Source organism: Lathamus discolor, chromosome 7 (genome assembly GCF_037157495.1).
Source record: "Lathamus discolor isolate bLatDis1 chromosome 7, bLatDis1.hap1, whole genome shotgun sequence".
NCBI lineage: Eukaryota > Metazoa > Chordata > Aves > Psittaciformes > Psittacidae > Lathamus > Lathamus discolor.
The window spans coordinates 9203954-9222976 of record NC_088890.1 but is presented as its reverse complement, the minus strand read 5'-3'; the positions used below and the strand labels follow the sequence as shown (position 1 = coordinate 9222976).

At 37.1% G+C, this 19023-nt stretch overlaps 1 protein-coding gene across 31 annotated transcripts in view; it reads right to left on the bottom strand.

Moving 5' to 3' along the window:
- SLMAP (sarcolemma associated protein) overlaps positions 1–19023 on the bottom strand; it is an 88613-nt gene that overhangs the window by 57376 nt on the left and 12214 nt on the right. Inside the window, exon 1 of one of the 31 annotated variants that reach the window (XM_065687570.1) lies at positions 8636–8690. The exons of the other annotated variants lie outside the window; for them this stretch is intronic. The gene's annotated coding sequence lies outside the window, so the exon portion shown is untranslated. Of the gene's footprint in view, positions 1–8635; positions 8691–19023 lie in introns of those variants that run through there. 31 annotated transcript variants of the gene reach the window in all.

The window sequence follows — 19023 nt, the reverse complement described above, 5'->3', positions numbered from 1 at the left end:
CAAGCCGGTACTGCCAGAAAAAAGGGCAGCATATGCTGACCTAATTATACTTGACTCACACCCCTCTTCAGATCAAACTCAACTCCCAACCTTTTGTGCCTTGTATTAACAACTAGTCCATTTCGAGCAGAAATGGTAGCTCATGCACATTCAAAGCAACTCAGCTTTTGAGGACTGTTAAGGAGTTATCACATCCTTAACGCAGGTAACTATATGTATGGCTCAAGTGGTAGTTTCCCCTCTTTCTGAAATCACAACTATTACCATACATCTATTTAAGAAGCTTACTTTCCAGTATCACACCACCTTCACAGACAGAAGAAAAAAATCCTAGCCCGTATTTCTTCCTTAGTAATTTATGTTCTCTCTCAGTTATTCACCATTAATAAACTCTGTTAACTGCAGTCATTCTACCATGCTGCTTCCATAAAACTTACGGAGATTTTATTCTAAAGTAAAACCTGTGGTTCATCAGTACACTCAAACTCCTCCAGTACAGTCCATCTTCTCTAAAACAGCATTAAAGAAGTTGCAAAAAAACCTACAATTTTTTGTTTCCATGCTTTGCAAGGGATTACAAATTAATTTTACAAATTTAGTATTTATCGTATTTCAAGTTACTGTCCAGTTTTGCTGAATAAGCTCTGCTCTGACCGGTGGTGTAAAAAAAATCTCATTCCATTTAAGTTCCATTGCTTTCTAGGTCGATGATTCAGAGCACCACCACCAAATTGCTAAATCACATTTTATTTTTATGCAGTTGGCTACCACTACAATTTTGCCCCTATAACAAATTCTTAATATTTCCTGGTTAGTGAATACAAAAATTCTTACATAGACATTCTAGGCTATAGTACATTAGATTTATGCACATACAACATATGAATCCTAGCTGGTATCAGGAAGCTGCAAAATTGCTGTTCTCCAGAGGACAGATTTTAACTTGGCCTGTGGAATGTAGGTAGACTGTGGTTATATTTCCTTGAAGACAACAAAACCCATTCTGCTTAACGATTACTATCATAACATCCTCCAAGAGGCAGACTAAAGAGAACTCCTTACTTAGCCTGACAAGACACGTAATGTTTTGTTTTTCAAGCCATACGCGGTCCTGATATAGCACAAGACATTTCTGAAGGATCTCGGAGAAAACAAAGGGTGGGCTCACGCATGCACAGAAAAACTTGAAAAGAAAGTAACACACTTTCTCAGTGATTTACCTGAGATTGAATGACAGTACAACACAATGGTAGAACAAACAACTGACAAGCTCTTACTTTAATATTTTACTACAAGACTTGCTTTTAGCCCTACCTTTTTTCAATTTCATGATATATGGCGTTTCTCTCAATATGCTGCATTATTCACTGAGGACCATACTAGAAATTGAATATGAAGTTCTAGAATTAGCCTAAAGCATAGACAAATGCACTTGTGATTGACATTTTGGTTTTTAATTTTGTTCTGAGAAGCCAAAGTGTTAATCTCCAAATAACTGCAGTACATAATAATCAGTCACACGCACACACTCAAAAGCCAAAGATACGAAAGATCTTTCTGTTGTGCAACTGTTCATTACAAGATACAAGGTAAAGATGGAGACTAAGTCCTCCACATACAGGGCAACAGAAAAATCAGTGTTTAAAGAATAAATGCTCAATTCTTGATCACTAAAACAGTGTTTTTAAAAAACTTTTATGAGCTAACTACCCCAAGTACAACAAAATGAACAAAAGAACATCAAGTCTCTTCTACAGCAGAGCTGTACCAGTACTGCAGGAAGGCAGTAAATCAAGAACGGTGATCAAGACAGACTCATGTAACATTTGCTATCACTATCTATAGCCATCCTTTTCCATTTTAAGAGCACATTACTGCTACTCCATCTAACCCAGCTTGAAACTGCAGTTCAGGACAAATATGTTGAAAATTACAGTGAGGAGAATTACTGGAGAACTGAGTTTGTCTGCAAAGATGTGACATTCACTCCATGAAAAGTCTACTTCTAAAAACAATAAATATAATACAGTAATGAAACATATTTCAGCCTTATTCCATACTGAATTAATAATAAAGTAAATAATAAGCACCAAAATCCAGACCATTGATTTTTACAGAAAGTCAATCATTAATGTGTACACAACTGCCATGTGCTTCAGAGCCCTGTTTTACAGGCTTTGAGTCATCAGTTTAAACCAGAAAGATTTAGATTAATTTGTCAAATTCTGAATTACAGCCACTAAGGAGACGCCAGCTTCATTTTTGCCTTGTTTACTGCCACAAAGGGGCAGCAAGGCTGTCAGCTGGAGCAGTTCAGCCATAAAATGCTGCAGTCACAATGACAGATTCTTCCCCTACTCATGCTACAAACTACATGATCAGTCATTGAACAATTAATGCTGGCATTACAAATGCAGCCCAAGTACTAAAGCTATACTCAAACGCAGCAAGTAAATAGGGATCTAGAAACTGCAATACCTGCCCTAAAGCAATACTTCAGTGCAAAACTGGACTGCAGAGTTGTACAGTGATCTAGGTTCATCTACTTGTTTGATGCCAAGTATTCTGCTAGGAATTCTCAAGTACACTGGCTCTGCACAATCTGAATCATGCACAAAGAATTTAAAACAATAAGTAAGGGGGTCAAGCAATGTGGCCCACATTTATCAAACCATAAAGCTTCTTCTCCCGTACTATTAAAAGATTGTATCTTCCTTGAAGTATTAACACAGAGTACTTTCTCATTTTGGGAGCAGCACTTCTGCTAGCAGAGTACACTGTGCAAACCATACTGAATTCCACATCAGTCTTTTGGCTGCAAAACAGAGAAGTTTAAATGCTTAATTATCTCCAGATCCAATTGATTGAGTTTCTCATTCTGGTCTGCTTAGACACATCCTAAATTTCTTTCTTCTCAGTTGCCTAACTCCACCCACCTATCAAGGAAGTAGAAGTATTTGTCTCCATGAGCAAGCATAATTCACAGGGTGGGGTGCATCAAGCAAAATTGCTTTTCTATTTACTTTAATATTTCTTCAACACATGGATCTAATAGCTCTTTGCTTACTTAATTCCAGCTCCCTCAACTTGCCAACAAAACCAGTGCATTAACTTCTGAGCTCTTAGCAAATCTCCTTTTTAAGATTATTTCAGCTACCTGCAGCAGACACACGCTATGAAACTAAAACTGCCCAGCTGTGAGACAGGGATTTTCCAGTCTGAACAGACTGAAGGACTGGCAGCTATTCAATGGTTATTTAGGGCCGTAAGTATTGAAGACCCCCAGAGAAGCACAACTTGCTAGTGTTTTTCAGTAACTTCTTTGCAAAATAATAAACCATTCTTTCTATGCAGTAAGAAGAGACACCCCACCCCCCTTATTTGATATAGCAATGGATAAAACATATTCACCCTAAATTTCAACTGAATGTGTAATACTAATGTAAATCCAGTCATTCTAATGAAAAAGGTTAAAATTGTCAGTTTTCACCAAGAATTCAGTACTATCCTTCCCAACCCGCCAGTAGCTCCAAGGAGCAAGAGGAAGGGGACAGCAGGGAATATGCTCTTCTGCTGACCAAGTTGTTCTGTGTCCATTTACACCTTAAAGTTTTGTTGACTGTACTGCCAGGACAACCCTGCTGGTTGTTCATACCTGTTGTCAAGCAAAATAAACTGTGGCAGTAAAAGCAGTTTTGTGCCAGCATAACTGAGTCTGGGTATAAACAGAGTTCAGCCTTTTTCTGGATGTATCTGAACATCTGAAGTGCTCTAAAGTATTAAACCCTCTGCTGCTTGCCATGGCCCGATAGCTCAAGTGCTCTGAAGTTCACTACAGGCCCTGTCATTCAGCTTAACCTTCCTCTGAGCTAAAGTCAGCAAGGTTTACCAGAGAAGGACACTGGAGCTATGAAAGGGAGGCGAAGACATGCTGAATTTGTGGGAAGAGAAATCACTTTACACAGAGGGGCAATGCCAAACACCAAGAGGCTCTAAGAGCTTAAGCTCTGCATGAAACATGTTTGTCTTCAACTCTGGGCTGCTCAGTAGTAAAATGCCACCTTCCTCAACGAAACAGAGCAAACATCTCCAGGTGTGTTGTACCTGCAAACATTTCAGCACAGATCTTTCTTTTGACATACAACACTGCACTGCTTATTTTAACTGGCGAGTTCTAAAGGTACACTTACACCTATCAGAGTTTTAAATTATGGCATATTAAAAGCATTCACAAAAAAACCCAAAACAACCCATGAAAACATGTTTGCAGAGCTAATACCATCTCCTACCTGTTGTGCCCATTACTTTCTAAACCACTATTCAAACCCCATATTTGCTAGTACTTGTAATTAATCTTACCAGTCTGAAGGTGAAACGCTCAGGATTCAAGGTTATTATTAATCAATAGCCCCATAATATTCTTCAATATTTGCAGCAATCCACATAACCTACTTCACATCAGGAAAACTCAGAAACAGGATGTCAGACATTTACTTTAAAAGGATTTATTGATTTGTATTAGGAAGTGATCATTATTAACAGGAAGGCTACAAAAAAGACTAAGCAATAGTTTTTAATTATTAAGTTTTAGAACTAGCTACATGGAGCTTAAAACCACTTTATTTAAATGGTTCGGGGTATTTATCATCAAATAAAATTCTTGAACAGTGTTGCTGCATTTTTTTCGAACTAATTCACATTAAAAAAATTGGCAGAAGATGGCTAAAAGTTTTTGACATCAAACTACATCACAACCCAAGTTCTTAAATTTTAAGCAGAAGCAAAACCTGAAGTTCACAATTTAAAGCTTATGTATACATATAAAAGAATGAGGATGAAGATCTCTACTGCTTGTCTCCAAAGTTTGCTTTAATTATTCATTGCTGCCCTCAACTTCAAACCATAGTCCCACATATCTTTCACAATCACAGTGCCATTCAAGACTGACATCTTCAACTCACACATGGTAATGGATGAAAGAAACAAAGGCAGCTGAACCCACCACCATCCTAGTTATCTGCTCCAGTTGGCTCGAAGGCAGGGACAGATGAACACCTCAGCATGGTTGCAGAATTCCTATGACTTCAGTTTGCTTAATTTGGGTGGTACATAACAATGACCTGAGCTAAAAATGAGCATACTTTAGAAGCTGGTTCCTAAGCCATGCACTCACACCTCCCACTGCAGCATCGTCATTCAAGAAGAGAATGGCAGAGAGCAAGCTGTACTTAACAATGTCAACCATCTGATTTCAATCAAAAGCTGCACGTCAGAATCTTAAGACAAAGTACATTTCAAAATAAGAATTTGGAGTTCTCTGTATTAGGAGATAGCTGTCTGAATTAAAAACAAAAACCCACCATGACAACCTGCATCACCTTTGCTTTCATAAAATGTAAGTAAACAAACAGCATTGCAATTCCCGGAACCTCCCAACAATGGCCAATACAGAACTGTATGGACATCCCAATCCACTTTCTGATTTCTTTTATTTACATTAGTTCTAAAAGGAACTATCAACATTCCAAACACCTACAACAACAAAACTTCTGGAAAAAATACAGTAATACTATGGTGATGGTAATTTACATGGAAAAAATTCTTTCATAAGATGATCATAGCAGGATACCAATATCAAAGTAATAGCTTATACAGTGCTTTTACTCTACGATTGTGCACTCATCCAAAGCTTGGATGCCCAAATCTGCACACCCCCGCTTTTCTTCCTTCTCCCAAAAAATACAAACAATAACAAAGCTGGAATTCAACCAACATTAATAGAAACATTATCAGAAAGGATGGTTCCCCTTGCTAACGTCTTTACTCTCACCCTATTCGGGCAGAACCAGTGGCATTCAAGTAACCTCGCAAACTCTCTTTTCCAGAAACAACAATTTGCAACCTAACCTGACAGCTGTGAAGTTAACCCCTCCCAACAATCACATTCCATAACTGCAAAATGCAGTAAAACACCCAGTCACAGAAAAACAAGTCCTGACCACCCTCGATTGTGCAGCACCACCTCATTCCTCCAACTTCTGGAATAAGTACACTTGAATTGAAGATCCATTCTGAATGGTGAGACCTGAAGTAATAGAAGGCATGGTACACAATATTCATTCCCCTCACTGAATAAAGTTTTATGTGGTAAACAGAAGGTATGGCATATAGTTCAAAAGGGTAAAAGTTACTCAGGAGCACCGATCTATCTGTAGATTATTCAAATAATCCAGAAATGCATTCACTGTCAAAAGGAGAAAGATGACAAGACACTTTCCAAAAACCTCAAGATAAAATGTTTTACCACAAAGTATGACACCACCATACCAGAATAGATCTCTCTCTCCACATCAATGTCAATACTTTGGATGCAAAAGGCTATTTTTAAAAAGAGATCTAGAGGAAGAGGTCTAATTTACAAGTAATTTAGTTTATATATAGCTGACTGACTTGCTACAGTGAGACATCTGTCACCATAGTTACTAATTACTACTCCTTAGAATACCTCTTTTACTTAACTTTTGTCCTCAGGAATTCCTGGAAATCAGCCTTCTGCTAAGAATGCTGGAAGGTTTCAGGACAAGTAGAGCAATTTTATATTTATGCTCTTCACAGCTGAATCAGTCTGTCCCTTCACACATGTCATGCTTTAAAACCCTCGTTTCTAAGTAAATCACAAAATAGATTAAGGACATTAACAGCCTTCAAAAAGGAAATGCAACTCCATTCTGATTATAGACAAAGCAGAAAAGTTTTCTACAAAAATATTCCCCAACTCAGTACTAATTCTATACAATTTTCTCGAGGAAAACAAAAAATTTGAATTTTCAGCCTACATGAAAATGCTCGAGTATAATTTTAGTTCTGTGTGAAATTCTCATCCTGAAGATGCTGACAGATTTTTAAGGTATACTACTGCTTTAAGTGCCAAAGTAAATTATGTTTACAATAAAGTGCGAACAAGGGAAAGATTCCCAAGAAATGATTACTCGCACACGGTCCCAAGATGCTCAAGTTGACTTATTAGAATAAGCAATATAACAAAGAGTGTATTACTGCAGTCATAGATGACAGTATCCTACACAACATACAGAGGCTTTGAAACAACTTCCCTGCTTCGTATTAAAAACCTGACTAGTGTAATGGACTCATAAAAACAGGAAAAACTAGATAAAAAAAAAAAAAAACAGGTTTCTATAACAATACTGGACTTGTTGCAAAGAGGTTGTTCTGCATTATTTTATTAAGGAAGCTCAGTCTCTTGTTATGCAAGACATTTATACAGCTACGGATCATGTATCACTGCGATACCAGTGATTACTTCATATAACCAACATCAACGTCTATCACTACATCAAAACATTTACCCTCGGGAAAAAATACGGACAAGGTGACTTTCTGAGGTTTTGCTTAATGTTACCGTGTTCTTAATATTAATCAATTACAGAAATGTACTGCAACATTATATGGCTTTCAAATAAAGAAACAAAACACCTTAATAGGCCGTTACCCAGAAATTCTAGCTTCTTCAGGATAACCACTTAAGATAACCTCAGCAAAATACCATTGAAATACTCATCAATCCTGATGCCCTTACATGAATACCTTCTTCCAAAACTAGAATAAAAGCTAAACACTATTGCTTACTGTAATAAATTCAGTGAGTCTTTGGCAACATGACATACTCAAACTTTGCAGTAACAAAAGTAAACATTATCTTGTACAAAGTCCTAAAGACTCTATTTGCAGGATACATGTATCCAGACACAGAACTACAAGCTCTGCAATGATCAGGTTGCCATATAGAACTCTGATTTTTTTTTATTATTTTTTTTATTTGTTATTTTTCAAATGTATGTTCCTAAAGGTCGGCAAGTTATCATTACAATTTTCTCTTACCTTCCAGTGGCAAAAGCACCTGTACTAATATTCTCCCCTGGGAAAAAACACTAAGACCATTAAGAAGACTAAAATGCTTTAATTCATGATCAAGAAGTGGTTAAACTTGATAGTAACATTCTTTGGCCAACTTTATGAAGTGCAGGATCAAAATGAACTGTGGTCTTGTCTCCAACTACTGCAATGAAAAGTATGACATAAAAAGGTAGATTTGTCATATTTCAACACAGCTTTGCCCTAATTTAAGACCAGAGGTAAGGCATAAATCTCTCCTGGTCTTTACATTTCGAGACTGATCTCATAAAAATCTAGCATAAAGAAAAACTAAAATATAATGTCTACAACACTTACTAAGATAAACAGTAAATTGTTTTAATGGGAAAACATCGGGGAATAGGCAGAATTGACAGAAAAAGCAGAAGACAAATGAAACCCAAATGTTTTTTTCAAAATGGAAATCTCAAAATACTGTCAGGATCTGCACAGTAAATATTTAGACCAAGCAATCCAGTACTGACATTATGCGTTATTTCCCCTTCCCCAAAAATCTTGAATTAATAAGTGATTAGCAAAATATTAACTGAAATTGACATTTTCCTTGAGAAATTTGAATTATTAAACTTCTATCAGCGAAGAATTACATTTTTCACTGACAAGCAAATAGAAAAACCACAAGAGAAGCCAAGATTACCAGATACTCCACCAGACGAAGAGCCGGAAGAGAAGATCTACTTACATGAAAGCAAAACTGTAAGGCAGCTCATTAGTTTATCAAGAAACTCAAACTCTCAACCCCAACCCCCGACATTTCAAGGCAGGTGCAATACTGCAAAAGCTGCTACCCTCTGCTGAGTTTCTCCAATTAGTTAATCATTACATCAAAGCTCCTCTGCTCCTTGCAAAGAAGGATCGCTTCTCACATGTTCACTTTTCAACTGTGTACGGAATGAAGGGAGAAGTTCTTGAAACTATTCTAACCTTTCCTCATTTCTCCTCCTTCCACACTGGGTTCTGTGTTTACCTACTACCATTAATTCCATACTGCTGTTTTATGACAGAGAAAACTCCCAGGGATCACACATTCAGATAGAGAAAAAAAAACCTCATCAGATTTCACAAACCCCTCCAAACGCAGTAGTGGTTTGGTACTGTCACAGTAACACTCCATGAAAACTAAAAATACCCTAGGGAAAAAAAAATGTATTAAAGAAGTTTTCTCCCTCCCTTTTAGTAAGGGACATAATCCACTTGAAAGGACTTTTCTAATGCAACTACAGTTGGTTTCTTTAAACAGACCTTGTTAATGCATCTCTCCTTTGCACAAAAATGTCTTGCTTTCTGACATCATCTGTTCCTGAACTATTTATTAAAACGACAGATGTCACAAGGAAAAATAATGTTCAGTACATTTCTGAACTACAGTTAAAATGACCATACTGAAGATAAGCTTAATGTCATGGTGATACAAATTCAGTGCAGCCAGTAAAGATGCATAAGCAAAAGTCCTGACTCCTAAGAACTGCCTGGGTACAGACGACACAGTACTAACTTTAATCACGTCAAACTCAAATTACTGTAACAGATCCAAACCACAAATACTATCAAAATACAGTATAGTGAGAGTTCATGGCACACTTCCTCATACCAAAAACAAGGGGTCACCAGAGCAATAGGCTCCTTTATGTTTTTCTGAAGGTTTGCATCAAGTAAGGACTAAACCTTTTTCTTAAATAAAAATTTATTTTCATTCTGTGTTTTGAAGTTCAGCATTCCCTACCCAGAGCAAATGCAGTTAACTGGAAACCAAACACTCACAGAGAAGGGTGCGGCTCCAGCCAAAGATGGAAAATTCATTTTCCAGCACAGAGGAGAAATTTGACAATTGGGAGTTTAATATTTGTACTCAAGGCACTGCCAAGCCATACCTCCAACTAAGTGAGAGCGAGAATAGGCTGGGAGGAGGCTGCAGCTATTTGCCACTGATTCCTGGGTCAAGACTTTGAAAGCAAGCAGTAACTGAGTGCTGGTATTCATGAACAAAAGCAGATTATTCTGGTGTTCCTTTAAGACAAAAAAGTTTACAATTAAAAACAAAAAAAGATTATTTTATTATATTTTTTTCAGGTTTCAAATTCTAATAAAATAATTCTTTTTTTCTTTTTTTTAAGCTTAAGAAATACCCATAGCACACATCCACGTACTGAGACGGGTCTGCCAGCAATGTGGGAGATTGCATGAGCTCATTTTTCACAGGGGATCTTACAGACTATTAGTCAGCCATCTCCCTATCTGCATGCTACTAGCTTCAGAACAAAGGGCAGGTGCTGCAGCGTTCTCAGCAGTTCACACCAGAATAACCCCAGCAGATGCAGAGGAATGGGCAGAGTGCAGATAAGGTGTTCAAGGATATGGTAATTACAGTTTCAAACACAGTGACTCATGGCGACCTACTGGTCCTGGACAAGGGCAAAAATCACATACATGGTACCTTGGATCTACAGAGTAAACGGGCAAGTGTTGCCACGTTAGCAAACCAGGTAATTATTTCAGTGAAGCTTTCTACAAAGCATTTTGATGACTTCTTTTTCTAGCTATTTTCCATCATACCCACAAAGTCATCAAGGACATTACATTGTTAACACTCTGCCCATGAATTTCATTCTTTAGACAAGCTTTAAAAAAAAACCAAAACCAACCTGAGTGCCTTTTAAAAGTCTTTGTCAATAAAAAGTACTTAGAACACATGGTAAGTGCCCACAACCCATTTCCCAGTGAACATGAGGAGCAGGGCAAGGGAATTGCAAAGTACTACTGGCAATCTCACACTCTTTCAGCTGCAAAGCTCTAGAGTATTCATCTGCACCTCTCAAATACATTATCAAGCCTTGCAATTTTTATTTTGGACTGTGTCATATTCCCCTCTATAACATGGAAAACATCTCTCAAAGTACAAACAGAACTTCTTTCTAGCAACACTGGCTCTAGATTGTCAGTCAGAAATATCTTTCATCGATGTTTCCATTCTTGAAACAGCCATCAGGTCATTTTCCAAACGGCAGAGCCTTCCACATATGAAAACACTTCCAACCACCTATATGCAGATTTCAGGTCACAGTGTCCAACTGACAAAACACAACAAACCATCTTTTTTACCAAGATGATATACATTTTTAATGACTAGAAACATACAGAGAAATTTTTCAGATTTCACCTCCTAAAAGCAGTGATACTAAGCTGCTGATACTATCTATGCTGAATCACTTAAGTCATTCTTTGTAGTTCAGCACCATCATCAGAAAAAGTACAGACAGTCTGAATCCTGGAAAGCACAGGCAAAATTACAGAAATATTACTAGTTGCTCTGACTAGTAAGATTTTCCATGCAAGAAACTTGTCCTGCTCAATGTAGAAACTGGTCTATTGTTTGCCCACAGATGAATGGCTATCAAGTGATTTCTCTCATTAACTCAGTTGTGATGCTTAGTATTAGACAAAAGAGGGGCACTCGCAGAGAAAAAATGAACCAAAAAAATGATTCTGTCTATCAAGAATCACAAAAGAACAAATTCATGTGATCTGAAAGACTTTTTCTTAAATATCCACTCACATTTGTATTCGCTGAATACAAAGCTTCTTGAAAAGATTAAAGTGCCACTCTACCCTTCCCATTAGGCAGCCAAAGGCACATCCCCAAAGACTGCAACCAGCACACCAATAATAATCATAAGATTAGAAAAAAAAAAGTTAAATTACACAATAAAACCATCAAGATTGTTTTTTATTCTGTCATAATAAATATGAACAGTATTCCCCGCTGTCAAATTACATATTAGCATATTAGGTTTTCTCAATACAGTCCTAGTGTTACTCAGTATTCACAGAAGTAGCTGTTCCACAGACCAGTGAAGACATTGCTTCTGTAAAAACACAACATAATCATTTGCAAGCAAGACTCATCAAATTCCTTCCTTAAGCATGAAAATGCCTTTGCTTTTTACTATTTAAACCTGAGTTACAACCACTAGAGGGCAACGTAATTATACAAACTCCTGCCCAGCTTTGGTAACGCAAACCAATTCAATCACAAGTACACATCGGAAGCTAAAGTTGAAGATTCTTTGTATCATGAATGGGGATATTTTTATATGGAAATTTCCATTAATTATAGCACGCATACCGTGGGTTGCCTAAACTATTAATTCTATCTATAGTCTGGAGCCTCAAACATAAAGCTACTTTTAAGCTACATTAGCAAATCTACTTCTCAGATTTTAAAGTAAGGTTTCTCAGCTTGAGTGCTCCTGCTACAGAAATTATGCGAGTTACTGAAATTCCACCCAGAATAAGCATATGTAAAAATCAGAATGCTGTCAAAGCCTTTTCACATTAAATTTAGAAGCTGAATTTCCTAATCAATGGCAAAAAATATCTAGTTAAAAATGGGCCATATGCCGCAAATGAACTGGAATTACATGCAAATCTTTTTCCATGCCTAATCAGCAGTTCAAAAATATTGCTTTCCAAAGAAACCAGTATTTTGAGAACAGTTGGGCTTTTTCCTTACAAAGGTAACACCTTGAAATGTATTCTTGATTTTTAACATATTAAGTTCTGCTACAATTCATTACCTTGGCTTTTAGAAGAGAAAGTCCAGAAACTAAAGCAATCCAGAAGAATAAGTAATTTGCTAAAAGAAAAAGGACGAAAACAACTGACAGAAGGATATGACTGGTAACTTAAAGCAAAGATATTTAAAGAATTATGTTGAAATCTACAGCCCTGACAGAACACGGAAGAAAGCTCAGCAGGCTTTGTTTCTCCAGTCATTAAAAATGATAATGACATTTAATAATAGGGCAATGCACTGGTACTGCACATCCAATCACTCCCATCTACACTGGCCCTTCTCCTCCATGACAAAAACCAAAATCTGTACTGCATATCACCAAAACAGATGAACCCTCAATTTAAGTTCACATAAAATTCAAACTGCACTCCCAGTACAAACACAGCCTTCCCACAAGAAACGTTTACTGGTAAGTAATAAGCTCTGACGTACCAAGAGGTTTGTCACCCAAGCTTAAATTTAATATGCCTGTAAACAAGACTATACTTTGATTAAAGAAAAATCAGCAAGACTTTCGTGTTACCTGTAATTGTCTAGTATTAGTATGAAGTTTTAATAACTCTGAATTAGGATTAGATGCTACCCATAGTTTGTTTCAAAGGAAAATGGGTTGGGCCACCAGGAATTGGCAGCATTAAGAGCAACATGGTTAAACACAAACTCAAGAGAAGTATGTGCCCCATTCCTTTTTTCTTCTAAACTTTTTGGAAAATAGTTTTCTTATGCAGCCAAGAGGTGTACTGGGGTCCAATGCAAATACCAGGCGTATCAAACCCTACAGATGATGCACGTTGCCAGAATGTTTCATTGTATTATTACAGCTTTGCCTTATCTCGACTCTGTCATAACGAAAAAAAAATACAACCTACACAACCAAATTTGTGAAGCTTTGGCTAAAATTATTTTAAAACAGTATTTTCCACTCAAAAGCAGGAAAAACCCTGCAAAGTCTGCCCAGTCAGTCTCAAAACAATGAAGATGTATAAAATTTGTATTCTGTTTTAACAGAAACATAGTTCAGTAACAGCTCTCCTGATTGCTTATACACAGATCCATGTGAATATTCAATGAAAATACATAACCTAGCAGATACAGGTAACAAGAAAAGGGTAAGACCTTCTTACATGAAAGCACCTTTTCATACTGCTCCTGTTAGCAGGTAGGAATTAAGTCTGCCTACCACAGACTTCAAAAGAAGGAAGCAAGTCCTCCTACTATTCTATCTTAAAATTACCTCTTTCCCCTGTTTCCACCTGACAGCAGTTCCTAGCGGCTGAAGAAGCAGTTGTGGGTTAGATATTCTTAAATGGCAGACTGCAGCAGTTCCTGGAAAGTAAGTATGCATGACCTCAGTCTTTACACTCTCTTGGCTTTACTGAATAGCACATTCCCTAGTAGCACTCAGTTTCTCCCACTGAAGTTTTGGGAAGTATCAGGAGTCAGCTCTCTTTCTTCTCCAAGCGTTTCAACTATTTGTCATCCTAACAATTTCCTTCTTTTGCATCAGGTCTATGCTGTGGAGGAATAGTGTTTCACAGTGCACCCAACTGCAGGAAAGGCACTGTGCAGTGCACACAGCTGTGCTACTCTCCCAAACATCTGCTTAGTTGCACCATATCTCCAGCTTCCTCCCTGTTTATATGCTCTGGTTTCTTCTGGAAAAGAAAAATACCAAAACTGTACATGTGGAAGAACAGAGTGTAGACCGGTTCCCCTCCATCACGCAACTGCAACATGTGCAAAGCACAGAAATGGCTAGGACTAGAAGCACACCACAGAATATCCTGTAGTCTCGTTTTGAGAGAGGGTACCTTAAAATCAAAGGGGTGCTGCATTTCCAGACACACACAAATACATAATTTGTTAATAAGTTCTCATGGGACAAAACCTGTATTTTTATTTGCTTATTCCATGGCTTGTTTTTCTGTTTCTTAAAATGAGGTTCAAGTCAGATAAAATAAACATGTTCTGTTAACCATGGTCCCTCACTTACCTTGTTAAACTGCACTTTTCATACTTAATTCAAAGCTGACAACTTGAGCAGCTTATGTACCTACTGATTGCACAAACAGGATGGGCTGACAACTTCCAGACTCAGCAGTTGGAGTCTCTAGACCTCCAATACTTCCACTGAACCAGTGTCAACAAGAACTAATTCAAAGCATGACACACTTCATCATCAACCACCACCCAGCAACGTTCGCCTTCTCTTTTTCTCAGCAGTTTTATAACCTCAGTGTTTCTTCACAGGCACAAACATTGATGTTTTCTTCACTTCCCTTTGAAAGGTTTAGCTTGAAAATTTAAATAGCAGAAACAGTAAATTAGTAAACAGAAATGTGTAAACCACATCAACAGTGGAGTAACAAAGTAGAGCAAGAAAAATCCCAGGATAACAAACATCAATATCATTCTGACAGAAAAACAGCAGGCATTTCAAACCAATTGAACTTAACCCTTTATTCCTAACTATTCTGTTGATACCTAAATTATATTGCAGAAAATAATTTATAAACTGTTAACATGTCAGAAAGTCCATCTGGATTTTATCAGTCACTCATATATACAAGAGCGAACATGCAAATTATTAAGTCAATGTTCATTTATTACTTTAAGAGAAAACAACCATCATTGACACAAAGCAAGTCACTCAACAGTCATATTCCATGATAAGTTACAACAGAAGCATTCTTGCAGTTTCTTATGATAGAATGCAACACATTTACTTATTTGCCAGTTATACAATAATAATTCCAAAACTTCACTCGGAACAACCATCACCTTCTATTCTTTCACTCCCCTTTTTCTAAAGGTTTACCAACTCTGCATGATTTACAAACATTTTGCTCTGCAACCCAGAATGGAGTATACCCACAGTGAGTCTATCCATCAGCTGGAACCTCAATACCACTTAACATGCAATAGATTCCTGCTTATCTTCTCTCAGTTTTATGTGCAGCACAAATTCAACTGAAAATTCAATGCATACCTCAACAATTCAGTTCAAAGCAAAGGAAAAAAAAAAAAACGAACAACTTTTAAAAACAAAATACCACCCAAAAAAAAAAAAACCACAGGAGAAAACTCACCAACTTGTTTCAACTAAATAATTTAATAAAGAAAATAAAAAGAACAACCACTGATTTTTTAAGAAAATTACTAGAACTTGTACATTCCACACCTATAAGGAGTAATCATTGTGTCAGTTCCAGGACACAAATATTCATCTCTACTTGGTATCAACTACAATGCAAACTGGATTCTTAGATTTCTTCATGAAGCAACACACTCAAAACTAAATTACGTACACAGTAAGCTATTTTAGCTGCAACAGAATCATGTAAATGAACGTAAGTAGTTCCATGCTGATATTTAAAATCATAAATCAAAACCACAGCAGCAAACTAACATCCCACACTCTCATTAACAAGTCACAAAATAACCCTTAAAAATACCCTATTTCAAAACAGGTGAAGTGGTAAACAATTAAGTCTCAAATATGGCAGACAGACAGGATACTCCTCACTACAAGTCTTCTACAAAGAGATAAAACTATTTTCCCTAAAATGTTTCACTGAAGATGACGTGTCTTCCAATTATACGAGTAGTTCCATGAAAAAAAAATAATCTGTCTGATTAAGAAATAGTTATTTTGCTATAACTGAAGCTCATTACAACTGCCATTTCTGCATTGCTCATACCGATGGCTCTTTTTAACGTCAAGGATATTTTGACAGAACTGAACAAATTAAGCTGAGAGAAGCATGCATTTTAAAAAACTGAACATTCACACAGCAGACAACACAGAAAATTTTCAAGGCAAATCTTTGTTACCTCAAATGATAATTTCAACCTTTACGATGACTTTTTCAACAGCTCTTCAAGCACCTATGCTGGATGGTACAAATAAACTTAAAAAGGAGAAGTGGTAATACATGTTTCCTGTTGGTTCTTCTATTTTTTTTAAAGAGCAACTTGCAATCTAAAGTGTGCAACTGTGACTTCAATTGTTCCTAAGTTTCTAATAATCTCTTAATATTCTCTTTTGCATCAGTTCATCCACTGGAAACATCACTTGCCTTGTTTCTATCCTTTCCTCAGAGCATTTCCAACACAATCAGACTCCATGGTACCTTTACTGCTCAGTGCTATTCTCACCTGGTTTTTTATCCCCAATACTGTAAAATTATTTATGCCTCAGTGCTGGTATGAAGCTCAGCTCTACTGTTCTCCTGACCATACAGATGTGCTTCAAGCCCCTAATAGTACCTAAGCACCTGCACACCACATTTAAATATGGGTAGCAGGCTTAAATCAGAGAAAGGTCGCTCAAGAACTGACTGCGTGTACTTAGAAAGAATGAGACACACAATCAGAAAAGTTAATTCCAGCCTTTCATCTTACACCTCTTTCCCCTAATTTTCTTCTCTCCAGCCCCTAAAATCACATAGGTGTGGCTGCCCCATGACACTTGCCCACATGACCCACTTGGACAGAAGATGAGGAATCATAGGTGCTACTAAAGAAGGCTGGGAATCTTGTCTTTCTTACTTTGCAGAAGGGGCAGTAGTAAGACGAAGGTGGAAACCAGAATAACAATGACTTTCAACATGCCTGAAAAAAACTGTTAACACTTCATTTTATAAAGAACAGTCATCCATAGTCTATTTTCCAGAACTGGAAGCTGTAACACTTGAGAAAAACAACTCAAGTATTTAAATTAGAATACTTTCAAAACTTGTAAGTTTGGCTTACAACACTATTAGCATGTTAAACAACATTTTAATAATTATAACTCAGACATTTAAATGATAATACCCTTAATATGTCTCAAGTGTAGGCAGGTATTTAAGTGTTTTACACTTAAACAAGCTGCATTTAACCGAATTTACCACTTCTGATTATGTAAAATAAATATGCAACATATTCCTCCCATCACAATAATCCTTCAAGCAAGGTCATAAAGTTCTAAAGGCTTGTTTATCAAAGCAGATAAACTTTCTCCTAAGATGCCAGTAAACAGTGCTCACACTTCAAAGGCTACACTAAAAAGGTAACCTCTAGTACAGCTCTTTTAATTGCTCAAAAATTCAATGCATCACATCAGGAAAACGGGGAACTAATCTCCACCAGCCTAACTTCACACAGCATATGCATAAACCAAGAAAAAAAACCAACCCTCGCCAAGTTGTTAGAAGGGTACTCAAAGCTACTCACGGACACAACTAAAAAATCTGCACTGCTGGCCAGCTGTATGAGCAACTGCAGTGCATCTAACTCCTGTCTGATTTGTGAGAATGTATTACCAGTGTTCTTCTCCTCCACTGACACGGAACATTTTATCAATAATTATAAAATCAGTGAGAAATTCTAGTGCAATCAGAAGTTCTGTGAATAACTACCCTAGTATTTCACATGCACAGTGAACTTAAAAGAAGACCATGAAACCAACAATGGGGGAAAAAACCCCAATCAAACAACAAACAGCTGGAAGATCAGTAGCAGGTCGGTCCCACACATCCACTGCAGCACCTCTGGCTTTATGGGAAGGAAACCCCGGGGCATGAATTAAAAGGGTCAAAAATTTTAAGAGGAAAAACTGAATTGGCCCATTTTTCATACTCAACTCAGTAGTCACTGAAATACTTTCTATTTTCCTAGTAATTACACAGCCACTGGTATTATTGAGATTGCAAAAAGCTAGCCCCTTCCTATGTTCCAAATATTTGTTTCACTTGTGTGTTCATTTCACCATGTTAGCTCAGACTTCAACTAGAACTTCCCAGAAGTTGCAACTTCTCTTCAGATTGAGGAGTCTACTCATAGAAAGCAGATTACCTCTTTCTGGGTGTATTCTTACTCATGTTTCCACTCTCTCATCCATTAAATATAACCAGGTTTAGTCAACTATTACATTTACAGACACAGCTAAGTCCCAAGATAAAAACCATTTTCTGTCCATATATAATCACAGATTCTCATTCTAAAATGGATCCTGCTGTAAAAGCTCTTTACTCCAATACAATTTCTCACTGAAACAGCATTTACTGATTTATTAGTACAGCCCCTAAACAGGTTGTGCTGACATATTACTAATTCTAATGAACAGCCGGGAACTCAGGTAATAGCTGTCTGTATATTTAGCCTTAGCTTTTAGCTACAGTCCTTAGTGCCTGCCACAGACTCGGACATTCATACTCCGGCAGTTCTCTTGCACCAAGTCACTTGTTAAGCCACTGAATCTTTACCAGCTGTAAGAATGTTTAGTTCTAGCACAATCCAGTAACAGAAATGTCAAAAATATGATAAGATGCAAATGCCTCCATTCTGGAAGGTCAGCTGTTCCATTTCCTTTTCTTCTTCTTAATATGCCATCAAGCAGATGGTCATGATACAATTTCTCAGATTTTATTCCAGCTTAAGGAAAGGCAAAAGAGATTCATATCACCAGATATTTATTCCATACTTGCAAAGTAGCTAGTAGTTTTAGCACTAAT